Here is an 18878-nt window from a genome sequence, read left to right as displayed (position 1 = left end):
TTTATGTTATTTTCTATGGCTGCCCAAGAGACTAATACACCTCTGTTGGATACTTGAACAATAGCAACAAAAGGATATTAATGGAAGAACTGGTGAAATTGATAAAGATGTTCTGTATCATGATTTCTCTGGTGGTTACACAATTTTATGTATTTGTCAGAACTCACCAAGCTGTTCCCTTTAACTTAAGGAGATACTCTAAGTTATACCTCAATAAAACAGATTTAAAACTTTAAAAAGCCTTACTGTTTAAAGGACAAGGAATACTTTGAGATGCTGAAATTCTAGACTTTCAGGATACCAAAAATCAATCAAATGATGTGATGCTAAGACATTAGATTATAATTAATTTTAAATAGATTCTCTAACTTGAGAAATAATAATTAGATTGATATATATTTTTTCCTCACCGCTGAGCTAGCCTTATGGAAAAAGTCAAGGATATTTCTCTGCTTGTTTTACTATCAAAGAAGACAGATGTCGCTAGGGGACAATGCCAAGAATCCTATGGATTTGTTTGAGGATAGACAGTTCAAGTACTTGTGTGTCATTATCACAACGCCTATCAATGATTACCTTTGTCTCCCTGTGTTTTACCACGAAAAAAGGAAAAGGGAAAAAGGCTATAGATAAAGGATGAGAGCACATGCTCATTATTGAGGATATGAATTTCTTGTGCCCATGTTCTTTTCCTTCAGCACAAATCAAATTCAGAGACAAATACACTAATATATGCATGGTTAAGTGGACACAGTTTAAAGGATACTGAACTCGACCTTGTTTAATAAATCAATACTAACTAATGGGACACATTCTAAATTTGTAAAAGGTCTTCAGAAAAACTCTTCCTTCAAAAAAGTAGTAAAGAGATGTGTGACTGAATTTTTTTAAACAAAACATCACAGAGGGTCTTGCAAAAACACCTATTAAGCCACATGCCTGAAATAAGTCAACCCAAAAGAAAGTTATTTTGTGTTTGGATTTTGCTGTTCATCAAGAGATCAATAGCTTAATAAGTTGTGAAGTATACATATCAAAGAAAAACTAAATACACAATCAATGCAAGTTCAAAAACATAATGTATATGTAAGTTAAAAATGAGTACATGATTCCATGTTTACTTTAAGTAGTTTAAAATAAGGGAAAATTAATACACTGTTTACACGTGCTACATACATAAGGGATAAAATTATAATAAAACAAATGAGTGATGAGCCTAAAATGTAAGTGAGGGATCAACTTTAGTGGGCAAGTGAAACAGATGCAAGGGAGAGTCATCCTGGAAGATTCCAGGTTCTATTCCTTGTTTTTTTCCACAAATTTTGTCTCTTTTCTACCTGTTTATGGTGAGGTGGTTTCATCAAGTGCTGGAAGTGGAAGTCTGCATATTTATTCCTAATCTTCATCTTCAGGTAGTTTTTTTTTATTAATGATGTTTTCCAAAGGCTATAATTAGAAAAGTTTCCAATTTCAACATGACTAATTCTATTGTTTGTATCTTTATTATTTTTGAAAATTATATCTATGTTAACTATAGAGAACTGAGCTCTGACTCAGCTGAGTTCTCCTTCCTCCCTTCTGTCCACCCTTCCTTCCTTCCTTCCTTCCTTCCTTCCTTCCTTCCTTCCTTCCTTCCTTCCTTCTTTTTGTAATGCATTCTATCTTAGGGAAGAACAACTGCAATGTGCTGTACAAGGTTCCTCTCTTTCTTGCTTCCAGTGAGCTATAATATGTGCATACTTCTTGAAGTCATCAATTCTCTTAAACTAGCCAGGATGAAAATGTTTTCCTCTATTTTTTCACATTAACATTTTTGCCATAATTCAGATAGAGAAGTTTGGAGGCTCCTTTCTTTTCTTATTGTCATCTTTTCTCCCCACTTCAAAGGGCACAAGGTAGCTACAATAAGGTAGTAATGGTTACATTAAAAAATAAATGCAGAGAAACACTGAAGGCAAGTAACTTATTAAATGTCTATTTCTAGGGTAGGAAATGATACAATATTCAACCTGACTCTGTCTAAAGTTAACTACTAATAATGTGAAAACAAATCCTATGTGTGACAACCAGATTGGAATCTTTCCAACTGGAATTCTCATGGGGCAATGATTTTGGAGTTCTACTGGAGAGCCAGGAACTCCTGGGTCCTTGCCATTCAATACTTTTGATGCCACTGGCAGGAAGTACTCACCAGAAAGCCAAAACAACTGTTCTCCTGAAGTTTCCCCGTACCTTCCAGCAAAGCAACAGCAGCCCTTTCTGTTTCCTGTGTAACGTGGGAAGAGAGCCCTCAAAAGGAAGTGGGAAGTTGCTGAAGCCTAACTTCCTTCCCTGGGCCAGCTGGATCCGAATGGAAGGACTGGTAGAGGAAATTTAGTTGGAAGAAACTTGAAGAACTTATTTGGTCTTGACTGTCTTGATCAATGTGTTTTTAATTTTTAATCTGACCTGCTCTATTAAGTAGTTCTGAACATCAATCAAAATCAGAAAGAGAAGCTCACCATACTGACTCGGATTCAGGAATGATATGTTGTCACCCCTCAACACTTACATCACAAGAATAAAGATTCCAAGGTATTTTCATGTTGCCATATATTATACGTATCTATTCTAACTCCTTAGAAAGGCTTATTTCTTTCTTCTGGATCCACTGCTAATTCTCTATAGCGTGTCCCTCTTTGCTAGGATCAATTAATGGATTGAGAACAGTATTTCAGGGATAGACTACTGAGCTCTCTTGTGTGTGCAAAACAAAGACATGAGAACACTTTTAAAAGAAAGGATTTTTCTCAGTGTCTTAGGACCCACAAATAACCTTGAACACCAGAAAGTTCAGTTTGTCCTAGTATAGCTTTTGAAATGCTGAAAATGTAAAATAAAAAAGTGGGTAAACATTGCCACCCAGTGTTCAATTTGAGGTATTGTAAAGATTACACACCTGATAGCAGTGATTTTTGTGTTATCCACTGAGTTCAAGGTTAAGTCTTCAACTTAGTCATTTATATCCTAAAAGATTCTCTCCCTTATTCTGAAATCCGACTCTAACTCAACCTGTTGGTTTGTTTATTTCAATCCAATATTCTTTTCAACATTTCAGTGGCCCTGTCTCTCAGAGTAGCAAGAATGTATTTAATGTTCTGTTCAAAATTTCCAGTTTTAAATAGAGCAGTGGAAAAAAAATGTATGCATGCATATAAATCGGCATACATTTCTCCTAGAATATTCTATGTTGTTTCTTCTAGAAACATATATAATTATAAAATTTATTTTTAAAGGACAAAACCATTGTTTTGAATTTCCACAGCTTAGTATGCATCTGTACTCAAGAATCTTGAAATTGAACTAAGATTCATCCATGTTTATTATCTATTTATACAGTGAAATAGGAAAACACACATGTGTGTACACACACATCCACACACACGCATACTTTCTCAATGGGAGTTTCAAACAGACAACTCATTTCAAGTTCTGCAATGTTATCCACACTTGCTGACCTCATAATAAATTCACACAGCTGAAGAAGTTACACTAAAAATATGTATTACTTATGACAATTCTTTAATCGGTTTCTTTTGCCTGAAATAATATTCTAATTTTAAAGCTATGTTGTAGGTGTCTATAAAAAGGAGATATGAGTGAAGCAGAGCTGGCAAGGAGACAAGTGAATTTTGAAATACTTAGAAAGGAACATGGGAGAGATATAAGAGAAGGCACGTGTCTTTCGGAGAAAAGACTGGTGCAAGGAGGAAGGGCAAAACTATTTCTGAAATTTAAAATGTTGCCTAACTTCCAAATAGAAATCCCCCCTTCATTTTCACTTTTTTAAAGCCTAATTAACTCCCAGTATAATTCAACACCATACTTCCCTCATGCTCTACTTTTTTTTTTTTTTTTTGGAGCAGTTGAGAAGGGGGGAGAAAAAAAACCCTCCTACTTCTTTTTATTTCTAGGTAGACACACTCATTTAATAAAGAGGTTTGTTTTTTTTTTTTTAAACAAGTGCTATTTTTGTAACAGAAGGCATGATAATCAGTTACAAAAGAAAGTTCCAAGAACTAAGACTGAGACTGTGCCTTGTTATCGAAAAAGAAGGAATGGAATATTTGGAGAAAGTAGAACTCTATAGAGATTTATGAAGAAAAGCAGGTTGAGTAAAGATAAACCAGGAAAAGAAATACTATCACTAGTGTCATCGGAAACAAAGATCACTGACGCCCATAATTTAGCTACTTAGAATGCAGCTATACAGAGAGAAGAGAACTCTGTTTGTGCTGTCACAGGGAGGTGGGAAAAAAAATAGGTAATATTGTGAGCAGGAAAGACTATTGTAAATCTTCAGCCAAAGAGTTTAGAAAATAGAAAGACTCTTGAGCAGTACTCTTTTCAATACTAGAGAGTTAAAATTTTAACTATGGCTGTTCTATTTTGCTTCTGTTTGGTTCTCTCAGTCCAAATAAAGGAACATTTTTGAGCTCTTAATAGACAAGAGCTAAGCCGTAGTATTTTCGTTTTCCTTTCATATATTGTATTATCTATGGGCTATGAATGAACATTGCTTTATGGCTAACAGCTTATCAGGTCTATAATTACCTCTTGCCTATGTGAAAGGTCAATGTTACGTAACATGTAACTTAGGCGGAACTTTTGTCCTTTCCTCAGTAATTTCACGTCAGCTTGACATCTTCTGTAAAGGATGGAAAACGGAAAGCAAAGAGCTATTTGCATGATTTTAAAACAAATTCATGCAGAAGAAGCTAAAGTTATCAACTCAAATAAATATTTTCAAAATCATAGATTTCAACTAGACACATGTTTCTTGTTCTGCTTCAGGAAGAATTACCAACAATAAATGTTGAGAATATATTTTTATATAGCCAACCAAAATTTAAAATAATATTATTATTTGATAAATATTTCTCTAGAATCTTCAAAAATGAAAGGAGGTATTGATTGAATTTGCTTTATTATCAATAAAGTAATAAACAATTCATAGTTAATATGAACAAGCCTGTATATCTGATGGACATCCAAAAGATCTCATATATTTATCAGCTATACATTTTTTATTTGGAAAATGAATACATATATGCATAGATAAATATGAAGATTTTACCCTGTAATTATTTTTTCAATTTTTTCTATCTTGTCTAGCTGTGAGGAGACAAGCTTTGTGAACTCAGTGGTAAATAAAGAAACAATAATAGAATTTTCTATTGCATTCCTTCTCTAGAGCAATACTCCCCATATTTAATTTTTTCCTTCATTTCCCACCTTCTCATGCCAGATATTGGGCCAGAAATGATTATCCTCCAAGGCTGCATCCTAGTGGGGGGGATTTCTCACCCAAGAAATTAGACTAAATATAAGTAACACAGAAGGAAATTCCTGAAATAACTCCCACATTCAAAGGGGTTCCTCCCCCCGCAAAGCAGAAATTCCTTTATGTTATAATGCATCTTTTGACTCTTTATCCAAAGAGATGGAGAGATCCTTGAGAGATCCCAGGACCCAACACTTGGGAGGGTGAAAATTAGTTGCAAGTGACCACTGCAGTTGCCCCAAAATAAAAGGTGAAGACCAGGAAAATAGTATGGTGCTGAGATAGCTTTTTTTCTTTCTCTCTTTCATTTTTCTATTCTTTCTTTTTCTTCTTTGGTGTGTGTGTGTGTGTGTGTGTGTGTGTGTGTGTGTGTGTGAAGTTCCCCTATCTTTTTATGGTGTAAACTAAACATTTTTTGTTGAAGAATGTAAATAGATTCCTCTCTCTACACTTAAAGCTGAAAGAGAAAACAGGCTTTAAAGATTCTTTCCCTTTCTCCTCTTTTCCCTTCTTCTAAAACATTAAAACGAGATGAGAAAATTTGACATATTTCTATGTCAGAGAATACTTGGAGGCTCCTCAGAAAAGAAACCCAAAAAGGTACGAAAAAGTAATTTTAAAAATTGGTCTATTGTTCTTGTGTTTTATATAGCATGACACAATGAATTCAGAATAAGAAGGATAAGCTTCACATTCCTAAAAATTAGCCTTTTGAACTTCAAGTATACAATTTTACCAAACATGGATAGGTTATCTCCTTTATTGGAATGGTTCGTCTTTTCTCCCAATATCTATTCCAACTCACCAAAGGTTATCCCCTTCTTCTTATCTGTTTTTTATAGGATGTCAGCTATTTATACCATGGTCTACACAGGAACATAAAGAAGTAGGAAACTTCAGAGGGTTATGTCAACGACCCATAGAAAAAACAATGATCTTGTCTAAGATCCATAGAGAACCACTCTATGTTCTTGCTGTTGACATTGACATAAGAATGTGGAAACCACTTGCTTTCCATGGTGGCTTTGTAAATAATCACTGTGGATTGAGTGTGGTACAGGGTTTTCGGAGTCTCTGACAAGATATTCAATATTGTAATGTTAGCTGGGGGGAGAGGAACTGCATAGTCTTCTGCAGCAGAAACAGTTATTATCAAGCTGGGAAAACTTAGCTTGGTATTTCATGAACTCTGATATGTTGGTGTTGGATATGATTAGCACACAAACTAGTTCTACTATCTCCACTCGCATGTTGGGGTATTTCATACAGATGTAAATTCAGAAAACCTAATGTGTTGGTCTTTGGTAGGACAAGTGCACATCTGACTGTGGATGTTTGGTCTATGTGCATGCAAACTGGGCCCCACATTTCTATAACATTCTTCCCTGGACATAGGCAACTCTTACGTACTGGTAGTAATAAGGTGTTGTGGGCTGATGGGGCTTTGGGGAGACAATCCATACACACAAACACTCTACAGAGTGGATTCAGATTTAGCTTCACTGTCTGTGCTGAAACAAGAAGGTTAATATAGAGGCAAGTATTTGCTTACCTCAGAACAACATTCCATTAAGAGTTTTGTGTGGAATACTTTAGTACAATGGGAACAATGGGATATCTGGAGAGGTTATGTGAAACATGGTTCTCTGGTCAAGTACACTTTCAAGAAACTAGGACAAGCAAAGCTAAAGTATTTTCTGTTTTGTTTGTTTGTTTGCTCGTTTGTTTGTTTGTTTGTTTTCTACTGTAGGAATGTTCAGAACCCTTGATTTGTGGGTTGTAACTCTCCATAAGTGGAATACAGAAGGCTCCACCTCCCAAATGTATTTAGTTCTGGCATCCTTTCTTCACAGAAGTCTTTCAGAGCCAGTGAAATGTAAACATTTAGAATCAATGACAGAGAACCCCGGAAAGGATTTCTCTTTATGTTTTGTTATCAATGAAGCATTGCAATACATTTACTGTAGAGTTTTCATTTTGTTTTGTGTTAGAGGTCTATTAACTGACTGGTGGGATAATTTGAAAGGAAAATAAAAGAAAATTTAAATAACCATAAAGCAACGTATGACTGGTGTCTCTGAGAAGCATTCTGACTCACTGTTATTCATTGTTTTTCTTAAATTATTGTTATGTGATGACACAAATACATGTAAAAATATATGTATGAATCTGTGAGTAGGCTGTTTAAGAACTGAATGGTGCCACTTCTTCAAGTATGTATATTTTGATGTATATTTTGCATTGTAAACTCTTCGCACCTAGCATAATGGAATAATTTTCAGTTATTCAAAAACATTTGATTTTCTTCATAGGTATTTTCTTATTGAATTATAAACACTGTATTCTACCGGATGTTAATGAAACAAAAGCACATTAAAATCCTAATCCTTGGTAATTCCATGCAAATCACAATTACTTGACAATTGTTTCTATTATTGAAAAACCTGGCAGTCTATTCTTCTCAAGCAGTCTGGCTCTAGCTTCTTACTGCAAAACACTGTGCCCCTGGAGCTGCAAGATAAAGGAAACATATTTGTGTTACTTCCAAATGATAAGAACATTGGGATCTCACATATATAAACTTGCCTAGTCCCAACAGAAACAAAAGAGAAAAGTGAAAATCATAGCATTTATTTTAGAATGCACATAGTCTAACTAATCCTAGAAACACAATTGGGGCATCTCAGAACACAGTACATAATTCAGTGTCTACTAACCATTATAAAACGGATATTCACCAACGAGAGATTTTTAGTTAGTATTAAAGTCAATCTTGAGAGAGCACCAATGATTAAGATCAGCCCCACACACTCACTCCCACACACACGCGTGCCTGTAATTCTAAATTCTGAGTTTAAAACATGAAGTTTCTGCACATCTGAACATCTTCAAGCACTGTGGAAGTAAAGGAAGAAAAAAAAAAGATTAAATAGAAGGATATGGCAGTAAAACGAATGCGTGGATCACTGGGAGGCATACTTTAAACAGGGACATGCGATTTTCAGAACCTGAGCACATCTCCTATTTTATCTCAGTTAATATTGTTTGCTGTTGATTTTTTTTTTCTGAGCATGCTATTTCTGTAAATGAGACAAAAGGTTTATACTGTATCAATTCACTGAGATAAAATATTTCAGATTATTTAAGAAATCCAACGAGTAAGTCTCTCAGAAGTATAAATTCCTTACAACTTTCTCTTGTGTTCTTGTATAATTAAAAAATGTAGAACACATGAAATAATTTGTGTATCACTACAAACATAAATACTTAATACTCTTCTAGGCAAATTGTCAGAAATTTATTTAAAGGGAAAACGAAGATCAAAATATGAAAGGATATCACGGAAAATATTTCTCACAGCTTTTCTCAGTAGAAAGAACTCAATATTGGACATGTTAAATGATTAAAGTGAATTGCAGTTAGAAAGCATTTATATTAAAATACACAATTAATTTAACCGCCAAGGGCAGAAATCTGCTGAATGTATTACACTCTACAAAGGTGATTCGTTTGAAAAACCAACAATTACTAAGCTATTTAATTTTTCTCTTACTTATGTCTGGCTATTACTTACAGGCATTTCCATTTTCATTTTGCAAAATCAGTGAAAGCCATTGTAACATATTTTTCTCCATGACTATACATTGCCTTTCAGATTCTAGCTGGGTGAATTAGTAACCAGTTTCTATTTTTCAATTTAATGCATACCGTTGCTCACCATTTAGAAAGTTCTAGTTCATAGTATATTTTGTTTTTACTGTTATTTAAATGCATTAATCCCCATGAATTTTGCCTTAAAGATATTTTCATGCAGTTATTTAAGCATTAAATTTTGAGTTAATAATGATGTTTTCCCAATCACATGAAATAATACCAGGAATGCTTGTGGTACCTACTATCTTATAATCAGAAATAGATGCATGCGTTTTAAGCTGTTAAGATTAAAAAAAAATTTTTTTCAACGTTTATTTATTTTTGGGACAGAGAGAGACAGAGAATGAACGGGGGAGGGGCAGAGAGAGAGGAAGACACAGAATCGGAAACAGGCTCCAGGCTCTGAGACATCAGCCCAGAGCCTGACGCGGGGCTCGAACTCACGGACCGCGAGATCGTGACCTGGCTGAAGTCGGACGCTTAACCGACTGCGCCACCCAGGCGCCCCTAAGCTGTTAAGATTTAATATTAAGCGATATAAATGATAATCTTTCTAAACCACCTCTCAGTCTTCTCATGTGTAACCATTTTAGCAAATAGTCCTACAACCCGCACAAAATAACAGCCTGTTAATTTACAACTCCAGATAAGTCCAACTTGTTTATGAGGCCTACAGTTGTTACATGGGGGCAAAGTGTTACTGTCCTTTCCAAATTTAGTAATGATACTAAAACACCAATGTCCGTGGTTGGGAGAGTTAATACAATGACTAGAATTCACGTCAACAGGTCACACTTGATGTAATATCCATGGATGACAGCGGGAAGTAGAGTAAGATTTGTGTCTGTGTCAAGTCACAGACCTGTGAAGGAGATCCACTAGTGAGTGCAGTCAATTTCTGCTGACTTATGAAAGCTGAGTTTTAGCATTTCTTACCAGCTCTACATTTGTTACTTTACATTTGGCCAAGGTAGGGGTATTTACACTGTGGAAAGTGGCAAATGGTACAGCCACATTAAAAGCAGTAAGGTAAAAGAAACCAAAGACAAGATGAGGATAGTATAGACAAAAGATTATATTTTACCTTCTTCCCTCTTTTAATGAGAATGTTGCATTTCTCTTATACTTGTATACACTGATTATTTTTAACAGAAATTAAAGCTAGATACCCCCTTACTCTTAGTCATTGACTTGTGCTCTCGTCTACCTAGCTTTGCTTTTGATATGAGTTAAAGCAAATTTCATTTGCCTCTTTTTTTTCTTATTATTCATTTGCCTCTTTTTTTTCTTCCTGCTTTTAGGCTTATCTGCAAATAGAAAAGAATGAGCTAAACAATGTGGAAAAATAATATAAAATGCCAGGGTGCCTGGGTGGCTCAGTTGGCTGGGCATACAACTCTTGATTTAGGCTCAGGTCATGATCTCACAGTTTGTGGGTTTGAGCCCACGCTGGGCTCTGTGCTGACATTGGGGAGCCGTCTTGGGATTTTCCCTCTCTCCCTGCCCCCCCTCCTACTTGGTTGGGTTCTCTCTCTCTCTCTCTCTCTCTCTCTCAAAATAAATAAATAAGATTTAAAAAAAAACTTAAAAATAGCATAAAATGCTTCACCAGGAGATACTTAAACCACTTCATATCCTGAAGTTCCTAAGGGTAGCATGTGTTAGTCATCATAATCTGATAAATGGCTTCCCAAGGGTCTGCCATAGGTAGATGCTCAGTGAGGATTCATTAACTGGTTGAATCCAATGTTAAGTTTTATGATCAATAGGATCATGTTCTAAAGATGCTGAACCTACAAGTTTTAGCCTCTGTTCTGAAATATGAAATATGTCAAACATTCCCAGCTGTTGATTTGAATTCTCAAGTAGCTGTAAACAAATACATTTGGCATTGATGCCTTCCTTAAAAGAGAGAGACAAAGCATGTTACCTCTCACAACTAGGGACAAACATGTACACTTGATTGAATAAAATGTTAGGAGAAATATGTTTCATGTGTTTAAAAGAACGTGGGTTTTTTTTGTTTTTTGTTTTTTTTACTTATTCATTATATCTGTTGTTGACTGAGGAGAGTGGGGAAGAACAAAACACAGTAATTCTGGAAGACCAACAGCAAAGACACTGAAAGAAAGAAGAGGACTTCTTGGCGACAGCCCTCTGAGAGGAAAGGATGAGGAATAATAAGTAATGTTATTACTGCCAGAATATATGATTGCTTTTTATGAAATGGTAATACCTTAACAATTATGTTGAGTGGGTTTTTCCCAAAAAACACAGTAAAAAATAGATCTCGTAGAAAAGAAGGAACCTACGATAAATCACCCTACAAATACTTTCTCATTCATTTCTCTGTCAACTACTGTGCTGAGTAAAATGAATATGAAAATAGTCTATGGCTGAAATACATAGTTTTGACCTATCTGGAGCTCAGATTCTAGGGAGAAAAGAATGTAAAGAGTTGTACCACTGTGTTTGATATCCTGAAGAAAAATGTCTTGAAGGATAAACAGGAGTTCACTAGGATATAAAAGTGAAAAGACAGTCCATTTCAATGGAGCAGCACTCATCAAATTCAGCATTGTGAATGTCATATTTGTGGACCACTAAGAAATTTGAATGAAATGCACAAGGGAAGATGTGAGATGAAGCCGAGGTCATTTTTTATGCAGAGTGCTTGGGGCTTTGTGGAGTCTACCTCAGAAATTTATTCAATAAGCAGAACATCTTCATAGGTTTTAAATGAGAAATGTGGTGGTGTGGACAGACATGGTTTGTGTTTTTAACTCTTCTGACTTAAATAGTTCAGGCAAGTAAGGAAGAGGAATAAGGACAGAGCCAAATGACTTTTTTTGGCTAGATTTAAGAGACTTGACTATCAATTTCTTTAAGGATTGAAACGGTGAAATTACCAAGAATGTGCAGGAATTGGAGTGACTGGTAGAAAGTTCATATAATTGATCCAAAAAGCAGATGAGGCTGGGAAGTTTGTTCTGAAAAACCAGAGAGCAGTATATAAACTCTCAAAGCTACCAGTCTCCTCTCATGTCCCACATGTAAGTTATAGATAAGAATAATTCTGACTCTTATAAGGCTTCTGTAAGAATAAAAAGAATAGATGCACAGAAACTTCTTTGACCAGGCCCGACACCTATTTGGTGGCCACTATTACTATGTACTTGTCAGTAGAATGTTAAATGCCAGGCAGGAGGCATTTGACTTTAAGACTGCAATTTGAACTTTATTAGCAGTTTTAAGTCCTATGAAAACATCCTTCAAAGTGTTATGCAACCGGAGTAGTTTGGAAAAAGAACTTCCAATATTCCATTCGCGTTTCAATCTTTGCATGGTTCTTAAGCTAAATGGAACAACAGATTCATTTACGAAATACTAACTTCGCACTTTATTATTAGCATTATCCAGTTCCTATACTAAAGTCTTATCCTTATTTTTTCATGATGATTCTACTTCATTTCTTAGAGTAATGTCACCTCGATTAAAAGCAGTCTTAGTCATTGTTGGTTTCATCACCAATAATGTGGTATAATGCATAATGGTTTCCTCATTTTCTACTATACTGCTGAATCAAAAGAATTGTATTTCGACTTCAGGTTAATCATAACCATAGAATTCTACTGCCTGATTTTAGCTAATAATTTATTCTTGTATTCCCTTTCTTTAGTATATACATGACTCAAATTGCAGTCTATCTCTCCACCTCTCTGCAATCTTTTTTAAAAATAAAAGTGTGGTTATACTATTTCTTCTATAAATTTCAGTTGAAGGAAAGTTATGCATCCATAGTGACAAAGAGAAAATCAGAGAAAGAGATAAGGGAGAAAATGAGAAAGTTATTGTTTACACAAAAATTCCAAGCAATAAATGTAGCAAAAATGAAGGACTTCTAAAACCACCATTTTATAACTCCCATTATGGTATTCGAGTTAGACAAAGATCATTAATGGATGAGAAAACTGTTAATTAAAATGTTATTGATTTCCAAAATGTCATCCAAGAAGATTCATTTTTTTAATTATAAAGAAGAAAGTTGCCTTTACAATGGAGAAATGTGACAGATGTAATTTTAACAAAGGCTTCCTGTTTGCATCACTAAGAACAGAGTAAACTGAGAGTATGTGCATGAGTGATAGGATGAGGTGAGTGATATGATGGGATACACAAAACATTAACAATGAAGTATTTTTTCAGATGTTTTTAACCTGAATCTAATTATTAAGAAACAACTGGGTAAATGCACAGTGTGAGATATACCATAAGATAATGGGCTTTACCTTTTTTTTTTTTTTAATGTTTATTTTTGAGACAGAGAGAGACCGAGCATGAACGGGGGAGGGTCAGAGAGATGGAGACACAGAATCTGAAACAGGCTCCAGGCTCTGAGCTGTCAGCACAGAGCCCGATGCGGGGCTCGAACTCACAGACCACAAGATCATGACCTGAACCAAAGTCAGACACTTAACCAACTGAGCCACCCGGGCGCCCCTGGGCTTTAACTTTTTAAGAATGTTTGTGACGTGCAAAACTAAAAACAAAAGAAAAAAATGACAAGTAGTATGAGGAATAGACTGTTTCAGATTAAAAGAGACAAAAAATTATCACTTTGTGCCTCAGTTTTGTTTAACACAAAACAGGGAATTATAGTGTCAGTTCTTAAAAGTTATTGGTACTTGTCAAGATCATAAGTTGGATGGTTGATTCATGGGCATTTCATTTATTGTTATATGTCTTAACTTTTATATATGTAATATTTATTCTTTATTACTACTTAAATGCAGTTTAACCTTTCAAGGTCTGTGTAATTCAATACACCATGTAGATTCTCATAGTTGACAAATTCGTATCAATGTTTCTTTGTCTAGCACTGTCCTAAGTACTTTGTATGTATATACCATCTCACTTAACCTTCTAAATATTTTATATATTGGTAACTACTATGATGTCCATGTTATAGAAGAGTATACTGTGTCACACAGAGGTTTAATAATCTGCTGTAATTCATATAGCTCAGTAATGAATCTACTAGTTTGACTACAGAGGCCCCCTTCTTAATCACAACGTTACTAATTAAATTTAATGTCAAATATAACTTTTCACGTTAGGTCAAGTGCCCCTTCTGATATATAGCTAAGGAGGAATCCTGACATGTGTCAAAGCCAAGAATACAACAGGGTCATATGACAGGGGTTGAATTTTACCAGCAGGACTGTTCAAGCTCGTGCAATGTGGCAGTTTCTATTTCTGTCCGTTAGTTTTCTATCCTTTTAATTTTCCATGGGTTCTTCACTATTCATCAACACTTTTTCCCACCATGAAGTATATTTTCCAGTCACCACCACCCCCCGCCCCCAGCAGGCACTGACGATGCACATTTGAGCTACACAGACATGAGTTTACAGAGCTTACTCGTTACACAGAAATGCAAGGACTAACAATCTGAGTACTGCTATGCTGTTCTGGTGAAAAAACTGCCATACACCACAGCCGGATTGCCTGGTACAGAGTACATGAGAAGAGCATATTGGAGAAAGTTTCCATGGCACTAGTATCCATGATGAAGGCTGGGTGAAAGGTAAACCAAAGAGGAATAATCCAGAGTGAAAACAGCATTTGTGAGGTCTGGTTGAGCACGGTGACCAAAAAAGCTGATGGCCAAATAAGAAGCTAAAAGGAGAAGTCCATGAAAATGGATTAAGTGGGGACAAGAGAGGAAGCAATAGGACTTCAGGTAGGAGATTGATGAATATTCTAATGAGAGCATGTAATGACTTGGGTAAGCATGGTGTCAAAGGGCACAACAATAATGCACATGTTATAAGTATTTAAGAGGTAGACTTTGTGGGATTTGATCTTTTTTTAACTTTTTAAAAATGTTTATTTATTTTTGAGACAGAGAGAGACAGAGCATGAACGGGGGAGGGTCAGAGAGAGGGAGACACAGAATCCAAAGCAGGCTCCAGGCTCCGAGCTGTCAGCACAAAGCCTGACGCGGGGCTCGAACTCACAGACTGTGAGATCATGACCTGAGTCGAAGTCGGATGCTTAACTGACTGAGCCACCCAGGTGCCCCTGGGATTTGATCTTGATCAGATATAGAAGGTGGTAGGAGGGAATCTCTGAGGAAAAGACATTCAGAATAAAAATTAATATTTTAGGTCCAGAATGATAGGACTACAATGTCTTGCATGGTTAAGGCCATCTTACCATAACACGAGTTCTACACTGGGGCTCAAAGCGAGGCTTTAGGTCACAAATGTGATGGGTCTTTTCCTATTATTTCACATTCCTTCCCTCTAGAGATCATACAATAGCAATAGAGGTCTGTTCAAATGCTTCAGAGATTCGGAGAGCTGAGCTATGCCTCCTCAAAGAAACAAAACAATATAAATCAAAACAATAACCAAAAAGCTATAATTTTAAAATCCAAAAGCTCTTAGGAGAGTGTGAATAAATGACTAATTACAATTATTCCCCTGGAGAGCTGGAATCCTACCCTCGAAATAAAATAAATGCTCTGGACAGACAAGAATAATTTGGGACATTGTTACACTGCCAAAGGATTTTATGTTTTAAAATAAAGCACCCATCTCTCTGAATAGTACATATTTAAATATGGTAGCATTTCAGGAGGCTGGGAAACAAGTAAGTGAAGATAGTTGTGAAGAGGGGAGTTTTCCCATGGTCACATCCACACAAAAGCTAACAGCACCGTGATGGTGAATGAAAAGCTCATAAAGCTGATGTGACTCTTCAGAGTCTTGTTCTTATATGCAAACCTCTCTCCTGAGATGAGAAGGTTTGGAGAAAAACCCAACTTGGGACACCTGCACAAAGTGTATCTTTTAGGAGTAAATGAAGGCTCTCAGAAAATAAGATGGTATTTAATCCCTAACATTGGACTTATTCATATAAACCTCAAGAGACCATGAATTATAGTTGCTCTACTGTAATTATAATATACCTATTACAACTATAATATGCTACGTAACATACAAATATTAACATATATAAGTAGAATAGAACTTCAGTACACTTAAGATGGGCTACATGAGAATCAGATAACTAACAGAAAATGTCTCAATACTATTTGTCCTCACAGTATTAAATGTTCATCTCAAATCTTTGAATACAATAAAAGTTAGAAGGTCAGGATAAAATTGTAACCTTACATTCCTCTTTTTATTGACGTATAATTGATGTACAATAACCTATTAGTTTGGGTATACTTCATAGTGACTCAATATTTTTTATAGTTTTTTAATGTTTATTCATTTTTGAGAGACAGAGTGCGAGTGAGGGAGGGGCAAAGAGAGAGGGAGACACAGAAAGCGAAGCAGGCTCCAGGCTCTGAGCTGTTCAGCACAGAGCCCAATGTGGGGCTCAAACTCACAAACTGTGAGATCATGACCTAAACTGAAGTCGGACATTCAACCGACTGAGGCACCCAGATGCCCTGTGATTCAATATTTTTATATATTATGATATGATCCCCACAATAGGTCCAGTTACCTACCACCTGTCAACATACAAAGTTGTTACAATATTACCGACAATATTCCCTATGCTGTACATTATGTCCCCATGACTTATTTTTTTTTTATTTTTAATGTTTATTTATTGAGAGAGAGAGAGAGAACGAGTGAGAGAGGGGCAGAGAGAGGGAGACACAGAATCGAAGCAGGCTGCAGGCTCTGAGCTGTCAGCACAGAGCCTGATGTGGGGTTTGAACCCATGAATCATGAGATCATGACATGAGCCTAAGTCAGATGCTTAACCGACTGAGCCACCCAGGTGCCCCACCCCATGACTTATTTTATTACTGGAAGTTTGTATCTCTTAATCCTCTTCACCTTTTGCCTGCCCCCCCTCAATCCCTACCTTTTCTGGTAACCAACAGATACAGCAATTGTCCTCCTCTGTCCTCTTATTTCATTTAGAATAATGCTCTCTAGACCCACTCATGTTGTTGCAAATGTCAAGATTTCATTCTTTTTTATGGCTGAGTAGTATTCCACTGTAAATCTATACCACATCTTCTTTATCTATATATTTTCACATATTTCTTCAAATTGGTGCTTTCATTTTCTTTGGATAAATATCCAGAAGTGGAATTGTTGGATTAAATGGGTTTTTTCATTTTTAATTTTTTGAGGAAACTCCATACGGTTTTCCATAGTGGCTACACTGATTTACATTCCCAAAGACAGTGTATGAGGGTTCCCATTTCTTCACAGTTTCACAAAAGCTTGTTATTTTTGGTTTTGTTTTGTTTTAGGTAATAGCCATTTTGATAGGTGTGAGATGCTATCTTGGTGGTTTTGATTTGCATTTCCCTGATGATTAGTGATGTTGAGCATCTCTTCATGTGCCTATTGGCCATCTGTTGTCTTCTTTGAAAAAAAAATGCTTATTCTGGTCTTCTGCCCATTTTTTAATCCAATTGTTTGCCTTTTTTGATATTAATTTTTAAAAATTTTTATATATTCTGGATATTAACCCCTCATCAGATATATAATTGTAAAATATCTTCTCTCTGCTCACTAGGTGGCCGTTTTGTTATCATCTTTGCCTGTGCAATAGCTTTTTAGTTTGATATTATACCATTTGTTCAATTTAGCTTTTGTTACCCCTGCTTGAGGAAATTTGTTCAAACAAACATTGCTAAGACTAATGTCAAAGAGCTTACTGCTTATGCTTTCTTCTAGGAATTTTAAGTTTCAGCTCCTACATTCAAATGTTTAATCCATTTTTTCCACGTTTTTATTTAGAATCCAGTTAGTTAACATAAAGTGCAACATTAGCTTCAGGTGTAAAATTTAACGGTTCATCGCTTCCATACAACACCCAGTCTTCATCACAACAAGTGCCCTCCTTCATTCCCACCACCTATTTACCCCATCCCCCTACTCACCCCTCCTCTGGTAACCACCAGTTTCTTCTCTACAGTTAAGAGTATCTTTTATGGTTTGTCTCTTTTTTTCCCTATGTGCATCTGTTTTGTTTCTTAAATTCCACATGTGAGTGAAATTATATGGTATTTGCCTTTCTCTGACTGACTTACTTCACTTAGCACATCACTATCTAGCAGCTCCATGCATGTTGCTGCAAATGGCAAGATTCCGTTCTTTTGATGGCTAAGTAATATTCCATTATATTTTTTATACACACACACACACACACACACACACACACACACACACCACCTCTTCTTTATCCATTCATCAGTCGATGAACATTTGAGCTCATTCCATAATGTGACTATTGTAGATAATGCTGCTATAAACATTGGGGTGCATGTATTCCTTTGAATCAGTATTTCTGTATCCTTTGGATAAACACCTAGCAGGGCAATTCCTGGATCATTGGATAGTTCTATTTTTAACTTTTTGAGGAATATCCATATTGTTTTCCAGAGTGACTACACCAGTTTGCATTCCCACCAACAGTGGAAGAGGGTTCCCCTGTCTCGCCAACACCTATTGTTTCATGTGCTGTAATGTGACTGGTATAAAGTGATATCTCATTGTAGTTCTGATTTCTATTTTCCTGATGATAAGTGATTTTGAGCATCTTTTCATGTGTCTGTAGGCCATCTGGATATCTTCTTTGGAAAAATGTCTATTCAAAAAATGACTTCTGCTCATTTTTTTAACAGGATTATTTGTTTTTTGGGTGTTCAGTTTTATAAATTCTTTATGTGTGTTGGATACTAACCACAATCAGATATGTCATTTGCAAATATTATCTCCCATTCCATAGGTTACCTTTTCGTTTTGTTGTTTTCTTCACTATGCAGAAATTTTTATCTTGATGAAGCCTCAATAATTTACTTTTGCTTTTGTTTCCCATGCCTCGGGAGACACATCTCATAAGAAGTTGCTACAGC

General features: G+C 35.8%; 1 long non-coding RNA gene across 2 annotated transcripts in view; it reads right to left on the bottom strand.

The window, feature by feature from the left end:
* The window catches only part of LOC123384387, a 150009-nt gene that overhangs the window by 17748 nt on the left and 113383 nt on the right, over positions 1–18878 (bottom strand). Inside the window, exons 3-7 of one of the 2 annotated variants that reach the window (XR_006595413.1) lie at positions 7740–7834; positions 6129–6189; positions 4594–4687; positions 2192–2289; positions 1338–1446 (exon numbers count right to left, since the gene is read on the bottom strand). This is a non-coding gene — a long non-coding RNA (uncharacterized LOC123384387). The remainder of the gene's footprint in view (positions 1–1337; positions 1447–2191; positions 2290–4593; positions 4688–6128; positions 6190–7739; positions 7835–18878) is intronic. The other variant, XR_006595416.1, reaches the window with a different exon arrangement.

This window comes from Felis catus, chromosome A1 (genome assembly GCF_018350175.1).
Source record: "Felis catus isolate Fca126 chromosome A1, F.catus_Fca126_mat1.0, whole genome shotgun sequence".
Lineage (NCBI taxonomy): Eukaryota > Metazoa > Chordata > Mammalia > Carnivora > Felidae > Felis > Felis catus.
Note: the sequence above shows the minus strand (reverse complement) of the source record. Positions and strands in the feature narration are given on the sequence as shown.